Source organism: Panthera uncia, chromosome D2, assembly GCF_023721935.1.
Source record: "Panthera uncia isolate 11264 chromosome D2, Puncia_PCG_1.0, whole genome shotgun sequence".
Lineage (NCBI taxonomy): Eukaryota > Metazoa > Chordata > Mammalia > Carnivora > Felidae > Panthera > Panthera uncia.
In genome coordinates, this window is record NC_064818.1 from 71,526,843 (window position 1) to 71,532,842 (window position 6,000).

Below are 6,000 nucleotides of genomic sequence, written 5' to 3' on the forward strand. Positions count from 1 at the left end.
CCCTTTCATATTCACTCTGAGCGGTTTTGTGTGTGTGTGGAAAGGTTGTTGAAATTATAACCTCTTACCACTTAGTAGGAAGACTTCCACTCACTCCCCATTTCATCGTCTTATGTAATCGCTGATCTCCATGTTGCCTGGGGTTCCTGGGCCATTTTCGTCTTCTTTCTCTAAAGAAACTGTCTCCTGAGAGGGTGAGTGTGTGAGAGAGAGGGCTGGGGGTCCAACTGGTCTTTTTTTTTTTTTTTAATGTGTATTTATTTTTGAAAGAGCACAAGCAGGCGAGGGGCAGAGAGGCGGGGGCAGAGGATCTGAAGCTGGCTCTGCACTGACAGCAGAGAACCTGATGTGGGACTCGAATTCACAAACTGTGAGATGTCAGGAACCTTGAGATCGAGGCCTGAGCCGATGACGCTTAACCGACTGAGCCGCCCAGGTGCCCTGGCGGGGGGGGGGGGGGGGCGGTCCAACTGCTCTAGAAACAACCTTTCAACCCTCTTTCCAGTTGACTGCCTCAGCCTTACATTCACTGTACCCGGAGCCTTCAGTCCCGGAGTGTCCTGTGTTTTGAGGCACAAAAGGTGTTGCTTCTTTTTGGCTGCTCTGTGTGCAGATGGAAGATTCCAGTGTTCCCTGTCGTGTCCATCACTGCTGTCCCTCTGCTGCTGCTTCCCTCTCTGACTGCATTTTCTCCTATCTCATTTTGTCTGGCCTTGGGCATAGAGGAGAGAGCATAGGGCTTCCTTTACTAAAATTTGAACGGACTTTGGGATGGGAACGGCAAATGGGATAGAAGATGGGACAAGAAAACCTATCGATTTACTCTGCCCTGTTAACTGGAAGCCCATTGTTCATTTTAATGGTTGGATTTTCTATTGTAAAGGTAGGCCATAAATTTTCAACCGGATCCTTTGGTTGGGCATTTGGGTTAGTTCCAGTTTTTGCCAATTAGAAACCATAGTGCAGCAGAGTATTCTCACCTGTATTCCTGTTCATGTTCGGAAATGTATCTGTAGGGAAAATTCCTGAAAGTCCAGTGGGTGTTTGATGTTTGGTAACCTTGCACTAATATCAGTATTCTCAGTCTTTCCCCAGCTGCATATGTGAGAAAGGGGTGGGCGGGGGACTCTCATTTTGATGTATTTTTACAAGTTTTTTGAACGCAATTGAGCATCTTTTCATATATTAGCCATGTCTATTTCCTTTACTGTGGATTTCTTATGAAGTCAATGAATAACATACTTTGCCCATTTTTTATGTGGAGATGTTTGTCTTCTAATTGATTTTAATTGTTCTTTGTATATTGACATTATTCCTTTATCAGATGTTTCACAAACATTGCTTTTGTTGTATTGTCTTTTGACTTTATAGGTGGACTTTTGTTTTTCTTTTCTTTCTCTTTTTCTCTTCTTTCTTTCTTTCTTTTTCTTTCTTTTTCTTTCTTTTTCTTTCTTTTTCTTTCTTTTTCTTTCTCTTTCTTTCTCTCTTTCTCTTTCCTTCCTTCCTTCCTTCTTCTCTTCTCTTTTCTCTTCTCTTTTCTCTTCTCTTTGCCACTCAGATCATTTAAGATGCCACTAGTCAGGGTTAGCCCCTTGACCCTTCATGTCCTTGTCATTTCATCTGAAGCTCAGATGAGACCTTTCCCATGCTATTATTTTTTGATGCATGTTTTCCCCTAACTTATGATTTGTTTTTCACATGAAACTTGGATTTACACAGACTTAGTTTAGGTATACAGTGTGTGATACAGGTCTGGTGTTACTGTTTGCCGTATGACCGGCCAGTTGCCCCTAGGAGTCCGCCTGAATTTTCCCACCTTTGTCATACTTGAAACCGCTGTGTGTTCTTGAGTCTGTTTCTGGATTCTTCCTTCTGTTCCACTTGTCGGCACGAATTCCCGCGCCGATACCCTCCTATTTGATTACTGGAGCTTTAGAACATTTTTAATATCTGCAAGGCTAGTCCCTGCACGCACACCTCTTAAAGAAAGAGTTTATTGATTCTCCTTCCTGGGGATTTATTTTCTTTGCAGAGTTCTTTCAGCTTACAAATTGCCACTTTGGGTGGAGACTCTCCCTTCTGAATGAAGCTGCCATTTTTAGTGCCTAAAACCTTCCCTTAGGCAACCTTCTCTTCCCTCTGCAGCGGGGGTCCTGTCACATGCTGCTTCCTGGTTCAGACTTGTCCCTACCCCAGTCCTTATGGGCTCTGCGCGGATTCGCCACTGATCCGTGTTCTTTCATCAAATAATCCTTCAGTAAAAAGTCCCAAATTGCTTGGGGCGGGGCAGGATGGGGAGGGACTGATAATGGGTGTGGGGTTTCCTCTCTGGGGTGAAGAAAGTGTTTTGGAATCCGATAATGCCCACGGTTGTACCACCCTGGGACTCTAGTATAAGCCACTGAACTGTGTGCTTCAAAAGGGGGGGACGTTATGGCACATAAATGACGTCACCAAACCAAAACCAAGCCCCAAGCAACAAGAGTCCTTTGGTGAAGGAGGAAAAAGCGTGGGCGCAAAACTGAAAGGCTAGTCGTTAAGCAGAAACTCGGCTCTGAACCTCCTGGCAGTGGAGACAATGCAAGGACTCCAAACTCCCAGAGCGGGCACCCCACTTCGCAGAGCGAAGGCCCTCTCCCGACCCCGAGTTAATCGCAGTTTTGCAAAAGATGGGGAGACGCTCCTCAGGTCTTGCTGCTGCTGTTAGCATCAGGATGCCTTCCTCTGCGGTGCTTTGGGCCTCCCGTGTGTCTTCGGGAGGCGCCCGTGGCCCTGGGGCACCGAGTCCGTGGAGCTCCTGCCTCCCTTTACAAGTGCTCTTTCCCGCCCGACTGACTTATCTTCCCGACTGAATGCGTCCTTGGCCGTGTGCAGGGCACCTCCGCTCACCTGCCCGCTCCCTCTCCAGACACAGCCTGAGGCTTTCTTTATAAAGTCCTGAAAGGCCCTCAGCGGCCTGGGCCTTCCGGGTTAGATAGCAGGCTGCGGGCCTTCTAGATTTCGTCAGCATCCTCTGTGCGGCTTATCTCCCAGGCCAGATGGTCACCAGCCCCTCGGCTCGCTGCACCTGTCCACCGTGAGGTCATTTCCTTCCGGTCTCAGAGATGGGCTCGCGTCTCGTCAAGAGAGTCCCGTATCTGTACCTGCTTTGCCGTATCGCCCCCAGTGTGAGGGGAGCACAGCACGTGTGAAGGGAGCACCGCTCCCGTGTGGGCTCTGCAGCTTGGGGCCCACCTCCCCGGAGCCCCGCAGGCCCCCCTGAGCCTCGTGAGGAGGGCGCCGTGGGCGACGGGGTGCGAGGACCGAGGGTGGAAGTGAGGACCCAGCGCCAGCACGGGGCACGGCCGTCCTCCGGAGGAGGCCCCGGGGCAGCTCGGGCCCCTGCTCTGCTGCAGGGTCCTGTGTGGGCTCCCTCCTGCCCTTCTGCTTCCCTCGTCATTTCTGGAGAAAGACCGTAAGATTTGAAGCCAAGGCAAAACAGTCTTAAGCAGCCGCGTGGGTGGCCCATGATTGCTCTTGTTGAACGCTGCGTGAATGGCCGTGATTTTTAGAGGAGGTAGATGGGAGCCCACCCGTGTTCCAGAGGGTGGCCGTGTGAGCCCATCCCCCCGGCCCCTTGTGCTGCCATTTGGGGGTGGCCCTGAGTTTGGGTCGGTGGAAAGAGAATCATTTTGTGGCGTCTCCCTTTACGTCAAGTCTGGGTCAAATGACACCCCCCGCACCCTGCTCCAGCACCCGGAGGCTTGGTGACCCTGTTCCTGGTGAGGCCTACCGACCCCAAGGGGAAACTTAAGCTCTAAGGAATGGGCCCCAGAGAAGAGTGGAGCCAAACTCTTTCTTCTGGCTCTTTAAGGAGACGTGGTGGTGCAGTGTGGGATGGAGGCTAGGATACTCGTGCTCGGCCGGGGACCCGCTCTGCTCCCAGGCAGCCATGACCTTGGGGCACGTCCTGTGCCAGCCTGGCTGGGTACTCAAGGACAGGATGATTGCCAGCATGCTGTGGCTCCAGGATGTGAGGACTTCAGCCTCCTGAGCCTCCCTTGGCACAGGGCAAACTGGGACTGTTGCCCCATCCTGGTTCCAGACTGAGCCCTTGGGGACATCAGGAAGGGCTCGGGAGAAGTCCGAGGACTCCTTCCTACAGTCACTTCTGGGGCTGCAGGTCCAGCATTGGCTCCTTGTAGGCTCCGTTGTGGTTTGAGCCTCTCCCTCCTGAGCCCGTCGAGCCCGTGGTCAAAGCCAGGCTTACCATGTAAGCGCGGGGGTGGGCAGATGATCCCCGTGGGTGAGCTTTGTGGTACGCGCAGAGGTGACTGAGGGGGATGCAGGCACCCCGCAGGGAGAGCAGCGGCCCAGCAGAAGGACAGGCTCACTCACACGTGTGGTCCCAGGCACTGTGTGCGGGCCGGCCCGTCCACACTTCTCTCTTTGAGTCAGGAAAGGGCCGACACAGACTTCTTGTTGCCTTTGCAGGTGATACAGGCTTTGGAGGGACAAAGTTGCCCAGCTGGTGACAGCTCAAAAAGATCCCCCCCACAGGTACCAACGAAGTTCTGAAGGGATATGAAGGAATCCCTCCGGTGAGAATGTGGGGTCGGGCCGTAGGGTTGAAGACGCCCGTGGAGACGAGGCAGGGCCCTGGTGGGGGCACAGGTCGGTGCACTACGAGCCCTGTGAGGGCTGTGTGAGCTGGGGCTCTCGGGGTGCAGAGCAGGGGCCGGCCCCGTGATGCACTCGGTCCCTCTTCCCTTCTGGAGCCACGAGTGCTCAGGTGCTGTGCACCGGCACGGAGCTGGGCCGGGGCGATTCTGCGCACCGTGTTTCAAGGTGGAGAAGTGACTTGAACTTGGACGGAGGAGTGGCAGGAGATGGCCAGTCCCTGGGAGCCACCGGAGCCCCGGTGGGGTTTCACTGGGGAAGCCACGGAGTGGGTCGGCTGCATTTTCTTGCTGTGGTGGCCGGCCGGGGGGTGGAGGTCGAAGGCAGTTTCTCTTGGCTCCAGGATGCACCCCAGGACCAGTGGGTGGAAGTGATGGGAAGCTCAGGGCCTGGCGTTAGGACACTCGCCCCTAGTTGGAGTCATCTTTAAAGAGCTGTCTGGGAGGGCACTGGGCTCCCAGCCCGGGTCCCTGAGCACAGCTAGACGGTCTCCTGTTGAGTCGCCAGGCGGGGTGCCGTGAGGGGCGCACGGAGGGCCGAGTTCCCAGAGCTGGTTCTGTGGGTTGTGTGATGCAGCGGGGGCCCCGGCGGCGCGGGGGATGCTGAAGCCGTGTCGCAACGGCGATCGGGAGCTTAGAGCTGGAGGTCCAAAGAGCACGTGGCCCTGCCCCCAGTTTGGAAGCTCCAGAAAGGAGGACTCCGGCTCCAGACCGCAGTGCAGGCTTTTACGCCCGGGAGGCCGGCGGCTGGACACACGGTGCCTGCCTTCAAGGGATGGCAGCCTCCCTCGAGACTGTCGGTCGTGGGAAGCGAATGTCCTCGCACGGGACCCTCTCCTCTAAGCGGTCGGCCGTGTTCTGAGCGCCTCCCCTGGGCCGCCACGGAGCTGGGCTGTGGGAACAGATGAAGGGGTCCCTGCCCACCAGGAGCTCACCGATGTGGGGAAGGCTGGCCGGCCAGGGTCAGGTACAAGGAAGGTGGAGCTCTCTCGGAGGACAGGGCCCAGGGATCGGACAGGGAGGGCTATTTGCCGTCTGCTCCTCAGAGCCTTCCTATGAGATGCGCCGCCTTTTGGGCCCCGTGAGGTCACGGGGACCCCCTGGAGCCTCAGCCGGTGTGTCTCGAGCTGAAACGAACCTCTTGTTTCATGGCTTACCCCCAGTGCTTTTTGCTTGAGGATCTTGAAACTGGAGTTTGCGGCCTGAGGCTGTTTTGCCATCTATGGAAAATGGGGGTGTGGGGTGCACCCACTCCCAGGTCTCACGCGTGAGCTCCGCACCCCCCTCGTGGGTCAGGAAGATGGAGCTCATCTGTGGCTCCCCCCCCCCCCCCCCCCCCCCC

The 6,000-nt window shown here is 55.1% G+C and overlaps 1 protein-coding gene across 1 annotated transcript in view; it reads left to right on the forward strand.

Annotated features, from left to right (window-relative positions):
• Positions 1–6,000, forward strand: part of SLC18A2 (solute carrier family 18 member A2) — a 38,605-nt gene that overhangs the window by 18,317 nt on the left and 14,288 nt on the right. The gene's annotated exons all lie outside the window — the stretch shown is intronic.